General features: G+C 51.7%; 1 pseudogene; it reads left to right on the plus strand.

Annotated features, from left to right (window-relative positions):
• The window catches only part of LOC148443402 (interferon-induced GTP-binding protein Mx1-like), a 51470-nt pseudogene extending 37136 nt beyond the window's left edge, over positions 1-14334 (plus strand).
• Positions 14335-14596: the final 262 nt, after the last annotated feature.

The raw sequence follows: 14596 nt of genomic DNA on the forward strand, positions 1-14596 counted from the left end.
AAGCTCCCAGTCTGTCTCCAGACTCAAGACTGCCTATGTTTCTCCATCCTCATGCCTACCTGTATCTCTCCATCCTCATGCCTACCTGTATCTCTCCATCCTCATGCCTACCTGTATCTCTCCATCCTCATGCCTACCTGTATCTCTCCATCCTCATGCCTACCTGTATCTCTCCATCCTCATGCCTACCTGTATCTCTCCAGCCTCGTGCTCCACCTCTGTCTCTCCAGCCTCATACCCAAATGTCTCTCTAACCTCATGCATCCCTGTATCTCTCCATCCTCATGCCTACCGGTATCTCTCCATCCTCATGCCTACCTGTATCTCTCCATCCTCATGCCTACCTGTATCTCTCCATCCTCATGCCTACCTGTATCTCTCCATCCTCATGCCTACCTGTATCTCTCCATCCTCATGCCTACCTGTATCTCTCCATCCTCATGCCTACCTGTATCTCTCCATCCTCATGCCTACCTGTATCTCTCCATCCTCATGCCTACCTGTATCTCTCCATCCTCATGCCTACCTGTATCTCTCCAGCCTCGTGCTCCACCTCTGTCTCTCCAGCCTCATACCCAAATGTCTCTCTAACCTCATGCTTCCCTGTATCTCTGCAGCATCATGGAGTGCCTGCTCCAAGCACTGATGGGTATCTTTCCCTACTTTCCCATGTCTGTCCCCCCACAACCCACCCCTGTCCCTCTGTCTGTCTTTCATCTTTGTCCCTCCACTCTTTTATTTCTGTCCCCTTTATCTCTCTTTCATCTCTGTGCCCATCCCCATATTTCCTCCATGTTTCCCTCTCACCTCTCTTCCTCCTCCTCTTTTTTGAAGGGTATCATGAGAGGGGGAGAGTGAAGGAGGGGAGTGCTGGCTTGAGAAGTGAGGCTGTGGCTGTCAGGCAGCCAGTGAGAGCTGTGAATGGAGGAAGGGGGTGGGGCCCTCAATGCAGCCCTCTTCAGAGTCTGCTCTAGATGGACAACGACAACATTATATAATAGGTTATACGGAATGTTATATTTAGTGAAGTGATAGCTGAATAACTGATAAATGGTATATATACAATACGATTTCCTTCAATCCCTTCATTTTATGATTTATTTTAGTTAACAAAGTGCTAAAGAGTGAAATTGAGGAATATGAGCAGCTGCACCGTGGGAAGGAGCTCCCGGAGTTTATCAATTATAAGACCTTTGAAGCAATTGTTAAAGAGAGGATTGGTAACATGGAAGATCCTGCCAGGGAAATGCTGAGCAGTGTGACTGGTGAGTACGTCCTGTCCCTTTTGTGTTTTTAGATGTAAATCAAATGTGCAGATGAGCACCCTTCCCCCCCCAACTGTATAACATGTATAATGTCTTGTTACCGTCACACCATCTTCATTACAGAAGGAGGCTGCCAATCAGACCCAGAGAGTCACCCTGATCAGTAGTCCCAATCTCTACAGGTCCTTGTGAGCTGGAAGTGCTCCCGCCACCTCCTCACCCCTCACCCCCAGGGGGGCTCTTGGCCACTTCATTACACTTTATCTGCACACTTGTTCTTCCTGCACAATTATTCTTGTTGCCAGGATACGGCTCAGTACACGAATATGGCTCTGCACATTATCCTCCCTGCCTTACTATGGCTCTGCACATTATCCTCGCTGCCTGGATATGGCTCTGCACATTATCCTCGCTGCCTGAATATGGCTCTGCACATTATCTTCGCTGCCTGAATATGGCTCTGCACATTATCCTCGCTGCCTTACTATGGCTCTGAGCATTAACCTGGATACCTGAATATGGCTCTGCACATAAGCCTCGCTGCCTAAATAAGGTTCTGCACATAAGCCTCGCTGCCTGAATATGGTTCTGCACATTATCCTCGCTGCCTGAATATGGCTCGGCACATTATCCTCGTTGCCTGAATATGGTTCTGCACATTAGTGTCGCTGCCTGAATATGGCTCTGCACATTAACCTTACTGTCTGAATATGGCTCTGCACATTAGCCTTGCTGTCTATGGCTCTGCACATTAGCCTTGCTGCTTGAATATGGCTCTACACATTATTCTTGCTGCCTGAATATGGCTCTGCACATTAGCCTCGCTGCCTGAATATGGCTCTGCACATTAGCTTTGCTGTCTGAATATGGCTCTGCACATTAGCCTTGATGCCTGAAAATGGCTCTGCGCATTAACCTTGATGCCTGAATATGGCTCTGCACATTAGCCTCGCTGCCTGAATATGGCTCTGCACATTAGCCTCACTTCCTGAATATGGCTCTGCACATTAGCCTCACTGCCTGAATATGGCTCTGCGCATTATTCTTGCTGCCTGAATATGGCTCTGCACATTACCCTCGCTGCCTGAATATGGCTCTGCACATTAGCCTCACTGCCTGAATATGGCTCTGCGCATTATTCTTGCTGCCTGAATATGGCTCTGCACATTAGCTTGCTAACAGGATTTGGAACAGGCCATTTGCAGAGATGTGGCATTCCAGCTATATACAGTATTTCAACAGCATTGCTATAGTAATAAGTCACCCATTTGTTTTATTATTCCCTTTTGTTAACGTAACTTAATCCTAAACCTAGGAATAAACACACTGACACATGTATATGGAATTAAAAGAGGTCACAGCCAGAATTTATTGATCAAATTGAAATTTTAGAATAGGTGGCAAGAAGAAAGCAGTGCTCCGAGGCCACAGCCCGATGGATACCAATACTAATAATAGAGGCAGATCCCTGTCCTGCACAGACTGACCTGGGGCAGTACCATCCTCCCCTAATTGGCACAGCATTGGTCCCTCCCTTGGAACAATGACCGTGTCCCCCATTTAGGCGGTGACATACTGGCCGCTCTCAAAGGAAGAATGCTACCACAGGCACTCCTGCACTAATAATAGGCCGCCCATAGGCACTGCTCCCCGCCAGGCTGCACCTCAACCTGTTGGAAGCAAACACAGACAAACGCACAATCCAACAACAGAAAAAGTTACACAAACCATCTTACACGGGTGGGTGGGGTTGAAATAAAACTGGAAAGAGGAAGATGGTTCCCTTCACCAGGCTATTTATATGGGACCTCTAAGCCCTCCCCTAAATCCTACCATAGGCTTATACTCCTCAAGTGACGAATACTAACCGCAACCCCCCCTCCAGTTTTTAACCCTTAACTTACCTAACAAAATTACATATCAAACAGCGTGCTTATCTATCCTCAAACTTCTTCAAGTATTCGGATGCATTAAGTAGGACAGCTTAATACTGGTATAGGTTATTTATTTGTTTTGCCTATTGGCTAAAACAGTAATTAACCGTTTAAGAAATGTTTTGTTACGTTGTATTAAGTAACCGACTTTCTTAAATTTAGAAATAAAAAAATGTCTGGTCAAAGAAACGTAACTAAGTCACTAACACTCGCTGGCGGCCAGACTTCCTGTCTCAGACCGTGGGCTAAATTTACTAATCTGTTTTTTAGGGGATGCGCCGCACAATTACCACCGGTTCTAAAATCAAAATACAGCATTCAGTATAGGTCGGTTTGAATTTATAAACAGAAACCTCCATCTATTCCCATTGGTTAATAAACCCTTATCCCACTGCAAAATCGCTGAGAGTCTGCCACCAAGTTATCGCAAAATGGATTTGTTGTAGGAGCCTGCACAGATCAGTGGGATCTGTATAATGTTCAAAAATTAAAAAAGCAATGTTAGAAATTAAAAAAACAGGATGGGGTCCTTTCCAAAGTGATAGCCTAGGCTGTGATTGCAAAATAGGAGGGGGTTTCATGGGGTTCAAGTTATTCTTCTCAAACCAGTTCTAGGCTGGTGAGACTATAGCAGGGTATATATATATATGGCTTGGGGTACCCCTGGTGGTCTTTTGCTATTGCCACATAACCTTCATAGCTTACCTATCTAGTTACATCCCTTCTTACAGTCTGCACATAATCTCACATATATTCTCTTTCTTCAGTCTCACATCCTCCTGACCCTAGGTCACTTTCCTGTGTGACTGGACCATACAGCTCACCAATAACCTCTGCAATCGGGCTGGACCAATTTGCAATATATAGCACCTACCCTTGTGTATCAATGCCTATTTCCTTATAGATTGTAAGCATGCGAGCAGGGCCCTCTTACCTTTATGTCTGTCTGTTACTACCCAGTTTGGTTCTATTCATGTTATTTCCATTTGTAAAGTACAACAGACTATGCTGCGCTATATAATAATAATAATATTGGGGTCAATTTTTTTGGGTAGGTTCCCCTCTTCCCCAGAGATTCCAACCCCGGGCTAACCAGTCTAGAGCTGTTTAACATTATATCTGGGGGACCCCACACTATAAGCAGGGCCGGCTCTAGGGGTGTTCGACCTGAGCGGTCGCACAGGGGCGCCACCCATAGAGGGCACACCCCTCCCCAACATCCCACGGGTGGTTAAATCGGGAGGTTGGGGACCCCCACCGCCGCAGCTGTGCGGCGGTGCCGGACCCCGGAGACTCTGAATGGATGTTGCGTGCATGCGCGCGGCATCCATTCAGTGACGAGAGAGGGCTGGGGGAAGCCCAGCTAGTGAGGCTCCCCCCAGCCTGACGTTATTTGGGGGCGGACACGCCTACTAATAACGGCACATAGGGGGCGTGGCCTATGGTACTTAGGCCACGCCCCCATTTTTGCGCGAAGATAGGGCGCTCTGGAGGGGGCCGGCACAGGGTGCTCCGACCCCTGGAGCCGGCCCTGCCTATAAGTGTCTCCCTGCTATAGTGTAACATGTTAAGTATAAAAAAGAAATTTGTTTTTATTATTTTAAAAAAAAGGAAAAAAAAGGCATGCCAGAAAACCTCCACAAAAGCAAATATAACCCTTAGGGGTAGATTTACTAAGTGAGCTGGTGTATACTTCTTGTAGATGCCGTCTGCTCGAGAGCCCCTAAAATCATGGGGCCCTGGGCAGCTGCCCAATGTACCTATACGTTAAGATGGCCCTGCAGTGGGGCAGAGTTATGTGCAAAATGGTACCAAATATGGTTGATCTTATTGTACCCTGGTAAGAATAGTGTATTTCTATTTGTTTTAGGGGTTTCTGTTTTTGTTCATAGATATTGTACGAGACACTTTCAGCGACATCGCAGGATCACATTTTAAGAACTTTCGGAAGTTTTGTAAAGTTACAAAGGTGAGTACTGTTATTCTGATACCATTTTGTTCTATGAGTGCTCCCATAAAGACACATAAAGATATCTAAATTAAAGCGTTTTTGTATAGATTTGTTTGGAAATTAGTTTTTCATCAGTGTTTTATAGCGTCATTGATTCTAGTGTTACCATACCCACTGGTATATTACATGCATATGATGATGAGAAATACTGTACATATACAGTATATCACAGGGGGCTCACCGGGCTGAATAAAATCATAGCCTAATGACACTTGGGTCATCAGGTTTTGCATGATGACCTAATCGCGGCTAACATGCACGGCGCGCACAACAGCTAACACTGTGTGTGCTGTGCACATTAGAGGACCGGCAATAGGGGAAAGGTAAAACGGGATGGGAGGGGGCAGTGATAGGAGTGAGAGGGGCAGTGAAGGGAGGGGGAAGGAGGCAAGGACTGGAGGGGGCAGGGATGGGAGTGAAGGGAGGGGAAGGAAGGCAAGGACTGGAGGGGGCAGGGTTGGGAGTGAGGGGGCAGTGAAGGGAGGGGGAGGGAGGCAAGGACTGGAGGGGCAGGGATGGGAGTGAGGGGGCAGTGAAGGGAGGGGGAGGGAGGCAAGGACTGGAGGGGGCAGGGATGGGAGTGAGGGGGCAATGAAGGGAGGGGGAGGGAGGCAAGGACTGGAGGGGGCAGGGATGGGAGTGAGAGAGCACTGAGGGAGAGGGAGGGAGGCAAGGACTGGAGGGGGGAGGGATGGGAGTGAGGGACAGAGAAGGGAGGGGGAGGGAGGCAAGGACTGGAGGGAGCAGGGATGGGAGTGAGAGGGCAGTGAAGGGAGGGGGAGGGAGGCAAGGACTGGAGGGGGCAGGGATGGGAGTGAGAGAGCAGTGAAGGGAGGGGGAGGGAGGCAAGGACTGGAGGGGGCAGGGATGGGAGTGAGGGGGCAGTGAAGGGAGGGGGAGGGAGGCAAGGACTGGAGGGGGCAGGGATGGGAGTGAGGGGGCAGTGAAGGGAGGGGGAGGGAGGCAAGGACTGGAGAGGGCAGGGATGGGAGTGAGGGGGCAGTGAAGGGAGGGGGAGGGAGGCAAGGACTAGATGGGGCAGGGATGCGAGTTAGGGGGCAGTGTAGGGAGGGGTAGGGAGGAAAGGACTGGAGGGGGCAGGGATGGGAGGGGGAGGGAGGCAAGGACTGGAGGGGGCAGGGATGGGAGTGAGGGGGCAGTGAATGGAGGGGGAGGGAGGCAAGGACTGGAGGGGGCAGGGATGGGAGTGAGGGGGCAGTGAAGGGAGGGGATGGGAGGCAAGGACTGGAGGGGGGAGGGATGGGAGTGAGGGGGCAGTGAATGGAGGGGGAGGGAGGCAAGGACTGGAGAGGGCAGGGATGGGAGTGAGGGGGCAGTGAAGGGAGGGGGAGGGAGGCAAGGACTAGATGGGGCAGGGATGCGAGTTAGGGGGCAGTGTAGGGAGGGGTAGGGAGGAAAGGACTGGAGGGGGCAGGGATGGGAGGGGGAGGGAGGCAAGGACTGGAGGGGGCAGGGATGGGAGTGAGGGGGCAGTGAATGGAGGGGGAGGGAGGCAAGGACTGGAGGGGGCAGGGATGGGAGTGAGGGGCAGTGAAGGGAGGGGATGGGAGGCAAGGACTGGAGGGGGGAGGGATGGGAGTGAGGGGGCAGTGAATGGAGGGGGAGGGAGGGAAGGATTGGAGGGGGCAGGGATGGGAGTGAGGGGGCAGTGAATGGAGGGGGAGGGAGGCAAGGACTGGAGGGGCAGGGATGGAAGTGAGGGGGCAGTGAAGGGAGGGGATGGGAGGCAAGGACTGGAGGGGGCAGGGATAGGAGTGAGGGGGCAGTGAAGGGAGGGGGAGGGAGGCAAGGACTGGAGCGGGCAGGGATGGGAGTGAGAGGGCAGTGAAGGGAGGGGGAGGGAGGCAAGGACTGGAGGGGGCAGGGATGGGAGTGAGGGAGCAGTGAAGGGAGGGGAAGGGGGAGGGAGGCAAGGACTGGAGGGGGCAGGGATGGGAGTGAGGGGGCAGTGAAGAGAGGGGGAGGGAGACAAGGACTGGAGGGGGCAGGGATGGGAGTGAGAGGGCAGTGAAGGGAGGGGGAGGGAGGCAAGGACTGGAGGGGGCAGGGATGGGAGTGAGGGGGCAGTGAAGGGAGGGGGAGGGAGGCAAGGACTGGAGGGGGCAGGGATGGGAGTGAGGGGGCAGTGAAGGGAGGGGGAGGGAGGCAAGGACTGGAGGGGGTAGGGATGTTAGTGAGAGGGCAGTGAAGGGAGGGGGAGGGAGGCAAGGACTGGAGGGGGCAGGGATGGGAGTGAGGGGGCAGTGAAGGGAGGGGGAGGGAGGCAAGGACTGGAGGGGGTAGTGATGGTAGTGAGAGGGCAGTGAAGGGAGGGGGAGGGAGGCAAGGACTGGAGGGGGCAGGGATGGGAGTGAGGGGGTGGTGAAGAGAGGGGGAGGGAGGCAAGGACTGGAGGGGGCAGGGATGGGAGTGAGAGGGCAGTGAAGGGAGGGGAAGGGAGGCAAGGACTGGAGGGGGCAGGGATGGGAGTGAGGGGGCAGTGAAGGGAGGGGGAGGGAGGCAAGGACTGGAGAGGGAAGGGATGGGAGTGAGGGGGCAGTGAAGGGAGGGGGGAAAGAAGTGATGGGAGTGAGAGGGCAGTGAAGGGAGGGGGAGGGAGGCAAGGACTAGAGAGGGAAGGGATGGGAGTGAAAGGGCAGTGAAGAGAGGCAAGGACTGGAGGGGCAGGGATGGGAGTGAGGGGGTTGTGAATGGAGGGGGATGGAGGCAAGGACTGGAGGGGGCAGGGATGGGAGTGAGAGAGAGGGCAGTGAAGAGAGGCAAGGACTGGAGGGGGCAGGGATGGAAGATAGCGGTGATGTGATGGGTGGGGTGGTGAGTCTGGAAGAGGGCGGAGTGGTTGAAGTAACTCAGTCGGAAGATGGTGGGTCCATGTATGTGAGGGGGCAGTGAAGGGAGGGGGAGGGAGGCAAGGACTGGAGGGGGCAGGGATGGGAGTGAGGGGGCAGTGAAGGGAGGGGGAGGGAGTCAAGGACTGGAGGGGGCAGGGATGGGAGTGAGGGGGCAGTGAATGGAGGGTGAGGGAGGCAAGGACTGGAGGGGGCAGGGATGGGAGTGAGGGGGCAGTGAAGGGAGGCAAGGACTGGAGGGGGCAGGGATAGGAGTGAGGGGGCAGTGAAGGGAGGGGGAGGGAGGCAAGGACTGGAGGGTGCAGGGATGGGAGTGAAAGGGCAGTGAAGGGAGGGGGAGGGAGGCAAGGACTGGAGGTGGCAGGGATGGGAGTGAGGGGGCAGTGAAGAGAGGGGGAGGGAGGCAAGGACTGGAGGGGGCAGGGATGGGAGTGAGAGGGCAGTGAAGGGAGGGGGAGGGAGGCAAGGACTGGAGGGGGTAGGGATGGGAGTGAGGGGGCAGTGAAGGGAGGGGAAGGGAGGCAAGGACTGGAGGGGGCAGGGATGGGTGTGAGGGCGCAGTGAATGGAGGGGGAGGGAGGCAAGGACTGGAGGGGGCAGGGATGGGAGTGAGGGGGCAGTGAAGGGAGGGGGAGGGAGGCAAGGACTGGAGGGGGCAGGGATGGGGGTGAGGGGGCAGTGAAGGGAGGCAAGGACTGGAGGGGGCAGGGATGGGAGTGAGGGGGCAGTGAATGGAGGGGGAGGGAGGCAAGGACTGGAGGGGGCAGGGATGGGAGTGAGGGGGCAGTGAAGGGAGGGGATGGGAGGCAAGGACTGGAGGGGGCAGGGATGGGAGTGAGGGGGCAGTGAAGGGAGGGGATGGGAGGCAAGGACTGGAGGGGGCAGGGATAGGAGTGAGGGGGCAGTGAAGGGAGGTGGAGGGAGGGAAGGACTGGAGGGGGCAGGGATGGGAGTGAGTGGGCAGTGAAGGGAGGGGGAGGGAGGCAAGGACTGGAGGGGGTAGGGATGGGAGTGAGGGGGCAGTGAAGGGAGGGGAAGGGAGGCAAGGACTGGAGGGGCAGGGATGGGAGTGAGGGGGCAGTGAAGGGAGGGGGAGGGAGGCAAGGACTAGAGAGGGAAGGGATGGGAGTGAGAGGGCAGTGAAGAGAGGCAAGGACTGGAGGGGGCAGGGATCGGAGTGAGGGGGCAGTGAAAGGAGGGGGAGGGAGGCAAGGACTGGAAGGGGCAGGGATGGGAGTGAGGGGGCAGTGAAGAGAGGCAAGGACTGGAGGGGGCAGGGATGGAAGATAGTGGTGATGTGATGGGTGGGGTGGTGAGTCCAGAAGAGGGCGGAGTGGTTGAAGTAACTCAGTCGGAAGATGGCGGGTCCATGTATTTAGTGAAATACACAAAAATTTGATCTGGCATGATTCAGAGATGGACGCACTTGGGAAGCAGCAGTGTTTTGCAGATGCAGCATCTGAGGAGAAAAGACACCTCCTGACAACATTGGTAAACCGATTGCTACATCCCAAGATTAAAGCATTGAATCACCATCGCATCCATCGGCCATCTGAGAAAGCCAAAGCAACTCAGAATGGCCGTCTTATCTGTTTAACTGAGGCCTGGAAATCTGCATATTCCGACGCAGATCCTGACCTCGGCACTCTCAAGAAAACGGGGGCGACATGCGCCCATCTTCTTACAAAATTATTTTCAGCTACAGGGTCGAATGATTGGGTGTGTTTTATTTATGTCCTGTGTTTAGAAGGGCCGGAAGGGCTTAGGCTTTCTGCTGGTGATAGTTCCTGTTGCAGCATTGACTACCTGCGCTCCTGAATTTAAGTTCAATATATTGCTTATTTTGTGATGAATTTGTTCACTGCCTGCCCTGACCCTTGGATTGTTTTTTTTTTTTTTAAATCTGCCTGTCTATATTCCTTGATTTTGGATTGTTCGACATTGATTATTCTTCAGTTTTAGATAAGAACCATGTATTATTTACATTGTTGTGGTGAACCTGGAAATCATTTATTATTTCCACTGCTGCTCCTGAATTGCTTGCCGTAGGCTCCTGTTTGGTGTTCCATCATACAATGGATGGGCCTATATTCCTTGCATGGGTTGCCTAAATAGTATATTTCTGCCGTGATTGTTATTCAATATTTGTATTACATTGTATGCTGTATTACATGTGTGCATTTTTTTTATCTGAGTTTACATTACTCTTGTATATTTACTAAAGTGCGGGATTTTAGAAGTGGAGATGTTGCCCATAGCAACCAATCAGATTCCATCTATTATCTTCTAGAAGGTCCTAGATAAATGATAAGTAGAATCTGATTGGTTGCTATTGCCAACAACTCTGCTTAGTATAAAAAAACCTTGCACTTTGGTAAATATGCCCCTTAGTGTCCAGTTGCCTAGTACATTGAGGTATAATTTAATAGGCCCAGTTTAGTGTAATGTTTAACCTTACCTACTGTATATAACATATATCTGTAATAAATCCTGGCGGAACCCACGTATCGGTAAGCATATCAGGCTTTGAGGTTAAGGCACCTGTGATAGGTGATCATCTGGGTTCTGGTTATAAAGTTTTATTATTAGCGTATGGATGTAATTTTTAGCGACAGACAACAATACACCTTTATTTTCATGCACACAATGAGGGAAGCTCCGTACCAGACCCCATGAGTCTGAAGAAACGTGTATTTTTCTTTCTCCCAGGATAAAATTGAAAAAATGAGACAAATACAAGAAACCTCTGCGGACAATCAGATCACAATCCAGTTTTTCATGGAGAAGATGGTCTACGCTCAAGACAAATCTTACAGGATTGATTTAGTTGCTGTCCAAGCTAAAATGCCCAGCAACACACCCTATAAAGCCTATGCTGATCAGTGCTCTATCAAAGAGATGACGCATCATCTAGAAGCTTATTTTAAAGTAAGTTTCGGAACAGTTCATGGGGGATAAGTTGGGATGTTGCCAGTTTATAAAGCGTTTATTTCAAATTCAACAACTACCATTGACGAACATGAATCAGGTGAATTCATCCATTTGTTTGGCTAATTTAGACCAAAATGGTCTGAAATAGCTGTACATGTGGCATTAATTTGGATAACTCTAAAAATGTAGTCAGTCCGTGACGGAGATCAACATGTGCTTGTGTGATAATCACACTTGTGGTTTCCCGTGAGGCTCATCACCACCACCATTGGTTGAGCCTTTCCAGTTGGCCAACTAGTCCCAGCTCACAGCATATGTGGTCAGCTTAAACTAAAATGACATATTGCTCTATCACAGAGGCCTACAATATTGAGAATATTTTTCAGATTTTTGGGACAACAAGCATTGCCCTACAGAATTTTTCTATTGTCCAGCTAGAGTAGCCCGTACAGTACATTAGAGCGCTCCTACATCCTGGTTTTTGGGAACTGGCAGAGGAAAAAGCAATTTTGTGGGACAGTGGATTCACTGTCCCACAAAATCTGTACTGTGTTGAAAATGTGACTTCAAAGTCCACCCTGCAGCCACTTATTCAGCAGAACATTCATTAATCTCACCTCTTCCTTGTTTTCCTTATAAAACACTGCTCATTTCAGCCTCATTATTTCTTGATAGTATCATTATCATTTAATTGTACGGCACCACAGATTCTGTAGAACAGTGGTCTCAAACTCGGGCCATCCAGCTGCAGTGGAACTACATGTCCCAGCATGCACTGCCACAGTTTTGCTCTTAGGGCATGCTAAAACTTTGGCATGGCGTGCTGGGATGTGTAGTTCCACTGCAACTGGATGGCCCGAGCTTGACATCACTGCTGTAGAACCTGACGGAGTCATGCAGATATGTCATACGTGAAGCCAGCAAACATAGTAACATGCACGTGGGCACAAAGCAGAGTATTATAGGCAAGGAGACAGGGGCTGGCTGGCAACTTTTAGCCTGGGGGGCAAATGCATGCAGGCGGCCCTGGCAGAGGGGTAGCGTGTAGCCAGGGTGCCCGAAGAAAGTGCGTGCTACGGCGCCCCCCCCACCCCTCAAGTGTTCCAGGGAGGAGGCGGGTCCAGATGGGATTAATGTAAAGTAAAAATAAAGATTAGGAACAGCCCCGTCGTGGTGCCCATATGCAGTGCCCCCCTGTGCCCCAGGAGAGGACCCCCTTATGCAGGCCCCCAGTAGTGATCCCCCCTATGCAGTGCACCTAGTAGTTGTCCCCTCCCCTTGTAGTGCCCCTAGTAGTAGTAGTCCCCCCTTCTAATAGTAGTCCCCCCCTTGTAGTGCCCCCAGTTGTAGTCCCCCCCTTGAAGTGCCCCCAGTTGTAGTCCCCCCCTTGAAGTGCCCCCATAATCCCCAGTAGTGGTCCCCCCTTGTAGTGCCCTCCCCCCTGTAGTGCCCCCAGTAGTGATCTCCCCCTTGTAGTACCCCCAGTAGAGGTCTCCCTCTTGTAGTGCCCCCAGTAGTAGACCCTCCCTCTTGTAGTGCCCCCAGTCCAGTAGTGGTTTCCCCTTTGTAGTGCCACCAGTAGTCCCCCCCCCTTGTAGTGCCCCCAGTAGTAGTAGTCCCCCCCTTGTATTGCCCCCATTAGTAGTAGTCCCCCCCTTGCAGTGCCTCCAGTATTGGTTCCCCCCTTGTGGTGCCCCCAGTAGTGGTCTCCCCCTTGTAATGCCAGCCTCCCCCCCAGTAGACACACGTAGTAAAAAAAAAAAAAAACACTTACCTGAATCCCCGCTCCCGCCGTCGCTATCCGCTACTCCGTCTGTCCTTCCCGGGCCGGGCCGCTCTGCATTATGGGAGAGATGTCATATGACGTCATGACGCCTCTTCCATTGCCCACTGCAGGAGCCGGAAGATGGAGCGGCTCCTGCAGTGGGTGCAGCAGCAGCTAATGAGAGTCTGACAGACTCTCATTGGCTGCTGATCAAAACAAACACACAGCTGCCGGAGCCGGCGGCTGTGTGTTTGTCACTTGTGTAGCGCTGACCGAACTCCGTCCGGTCAGCGCTACACGCGCGGTGCAGTCTGTGTGACAGTGACAGTGTGTCACAGTGACACAGACTGCCCGCGGCCCGTATGACGCTGCGGCCCGGGGGGCACATGGCACCCTGCCCCCCGGCCCAGCCCGCCACTGCAAGGAGGTAATAACCTCTCCCATCACATACAGAGCATTAGACATGACAGAGACAGACAAAGATGGCAGCCAACAGGAGCTGTGTGGCCCTTCGTAAAACATTTTCTGCTGCATGTGCACGTCCCTCTGGGTGACATAATGTGGAGTAATTTTTGTCTACATCGCTGGTCCAAGAGGACAATCAAGGGAGAATACAAAGCCTCACTGATGACCTCATGATATAATAGGCACCATGAGCAGGGGCCAATACACTGTAGCCAATGTATGTTGATTTAATAAATAGCTCTGCCTACTTATGGCCACTAACATGCCTGGACACCAAGACCCTCTACAGAGCCGCTCACTGGAACATACATCACAAACATAAATATAAAGGAGTAGTTAGTTATTTGGAAAGGTGAAGTAAGAAGTTTGAAGAGTCAGCAAAATACATTCTCTCTTTTTCCCCAGCAGCCCGTAGGCCAGGGGTGCTGAACCTTTTTTCTGCTGAGGGCCATTTTGATATCTATATAAAAAATTTTGCGGGCCCGGTGCAGGCCACACCCCCTCCATGTGACGTTACATGGGGGCGGGGCCACAATCGCCGGTGATTATAGCAATGCCTGGAGCATCCTGTGGATACTCCTGGGAGCTGTAAGGGCAGCGGTGTGACCATCTGAAGACTCCTAAGGACGCTCCAGGCAGCACTGCTGCATAGATTCTGGCTGCAGGGTTCCATTCTAGGCTCCCTGCTAGTCAGATGAGGATAGCAGAAAAAAGCTCAGAGGGCCAGACGAAATGACTCCGGGGGCCTTATACAGCCCCCGGGGAAGAGGTTCCCCATCCCTACCATAGGCACAGGTCTGCATAGCCCATTGTGAAATGTAGTTGGCTGTCATCCATCACAAGGGTTGTATTTGCCTTACAGGGAGCAGCGGACCGCCTCTGCAATCAGGTCCCCATGATCATCCAGTTTTATATTTTGCAAGAACATGGGAAAAGGCTGCAGAGAGAGATGCTGCAGATTCTGCAGGAGAGAGACCAGTACGTCGATCTCCTGAAGGAGAATAAAGATCTCTCGGGCACCAGGAATTTCCAGAAGCAAAGGATTCAACGGTTGACCAAGGCACACAGGCGTCTGCTCTGTTTCCCAGACTAAAGAATAGTTGTGCACTTTCTTTATACTGTCCAGTCACTGGCGGCGTTCACAAAACTAGAAAGCTACGTTGTTAACTTGCCGGCCATGTTTTTGTACAAATTGCTTTCTTAGTTAGTACTCTGTAAGTGAACAAATGCTCAAAATGTGTCACAGACTTTGCCTGGTATCTCCTATGTATTTATTAAAAGCAATAACACACAGGGAAATATTTATAATGTGACCAATGCTGGCACTGGCTAATATGTAATATAGCCACCGATGA

This window comes from Taudactylus pleione, unplaced genomic scaffold, assembly GCF_031769625.1.
Source record: "Taudactylus pleione unplaced genomic scaffold, aTauple2 ptg001279l, whole genome shotgun sequence".
Classification (NCBI taxonomy): domain Eukaryota; kingdom Metazoa; phylum Chordata; class Amphibia; order Anura; family Myobatrachidae; genus Taudactylus; species Taudactylus pleione.